Genomic DNA, 1940 nt, shown 5'->3' with positions numbered 1-1940 from the left:
TAAAATATATCAAATGTTTGGAAGCTAAAGTATACCAAATGGCTGGAAGCTAAAATATATCAAATGGCTGAAAGCTAAAATATACCAAATAGCCGGAAGCTAAAATATACCAAATGGTTGGAAGCTTAAATATACCAAATAGCCGGAAGCTAAAATATACCAAACGGCTGAAAGCTAAAATATATCTAATAGGCGGAAGTTAAAATATTCCAAATTTCAGGAAGCTAAAATATACCAAATGTCTAGAAGCTAAAATATATTAAATGTTTGGAAGCTAAAGTATACCAAATGGCTGGAAGCTAAAATATATCAAATGGCTGAAAGCTAAAATATACTAAATAGCCGGAAGCTAAAATATACCAAATGGTTGGAAGCTAAAATATACCAAATAGCTGGAAGCTAAAATATACCAAACGGCTGAAAGCTAAAATATACTTAATGGCTGGAAGCTAAAATTTTCCAAATTTCTGGAAGCTAAAATATACCAAATGTCTGGAAGCTAAAATATATCAAATGTCTGGAAGCTAAAGTATACCAAACGGCTGGGAGCTAAAATATATCAAATGGCTGATAGCTAAAATATACCAAATAGCCGGAAGCTAAAATATAGCAAATGGCTGGAAGCTAAAATATACCAAACGGAGCTAAAATATACCAAATGTCTGGAAGCTAAAATATACCGAACGGAGCTAAAATATACCAAATGGCAAGAAGCTACAATGTACCAAATGGCTGGAAGCTAATATATACCAAATGCCTGGATTTATACTGTACTGTAAAGTATAGTATTAGTATGCTGTACTGAAACTCTACTAGATCAATTAGAACCTGTGAAATAGTACAAGGAATTTATGATCAATTGAGTATATTTGAGTGGCTATTTAGTGACATTAGTTTTGGTATAAGCGACGGATTTTTCTTGAGTTTTTTCCTCTTTTTTATGCTGATTAGATTCAGATCATGTAAACACAAGGCGAAATAGCCACCCAAAAAAAATGTATTCAATACTATGGATAAAAATTCAAAAAAATCCATTATACCCTAGTATATTTGAGTGCCCTGTGTACCCAGTAGATTTCCACTCAGTAACAGGACATCTGCTCCAAAAACACACCCAGCCAATAGGTGTCGCAGATTCACCGTTATGCTCTCTTTGCAACATGGGTGCCAGGGATTTGGACCATATTTTGACGTGTGTTGGTTTGAGTTGTATTCAAGGGGTAGAAGTAAACTTCTATTGGGCAACGAGAGGGAAAATGGTGGAATAGTCTACTTATGACCATATATAAAGGTGTGATCTTGGGTATTCTGAGGTACGCATCACCTGCCTGGAGCCGAAACCTCACGCAGACACAGAAGAGAAGACTGGCCACCATACAGAGATTGGCTCTGCTGAGGGTCACGAAGACATGCAGAACGGTGTCACATAAGGCGGTGGCCGCAGCGATGCCCCTGGACCTCATCCTCAGAGAGGATGTCCTTAAATATGAAGTAAAGAGGCAGGGACTAGAAGTGCTGCCGGAGGAGCTCCGAGAGAGGATCGGCGAGACTCCAAACTTGTGGAAGAAAATACTGCGAGAGGACTCAATAGAGGAGTGGAATGGACGGTGGATAGCAAGCCAGAAGGGCGTTACTTTGAAAAAATTCTTCCCTACCGCCCTTTCCAGACTAAAGGCTAAATGGGTCCTCCCAGATTATTAGGTCTCACAGATCTTAACAGGACACGGGGGGTTTCGGGGAAAGCTGCAGAGCTTTGGAAAGAACATCGACCCCCGGTGCCCAACGTGCGGAGTTCCTGAAACAGCAGAACACGTAATAGTGGAATGGTCCGCCATGGAAGGACACCGAGCCAGGCGCCGGAGTCGGACTTCCCTGGTTGATGGAAGAAGAGAATTATCCCTTCTTCAGGGAGTTGATATACGGATGGAAGGTGGTGGTGG

Source organism: Halyomorpha halys, unplaced genomic scaffold (genome assembly GCF_000696795.3).
Source record: "Halyomorpha halys isolate HHAL.00 unplaced genomic scaffold, Hhal_1.1 Scaffold182.1, whole genome shotgun sequence".
In the NCBI taxonomy this organism is placed as follows: domain Eukaryota; kingdom Metazoa; phylum Arthropoda; class Insecta; order Hemiptera; family Pentatomidae; genus Halyomorpha; species Halyomorpha halys.
This window is presented reverse-complemented; position numbering follows the sequence as displayed.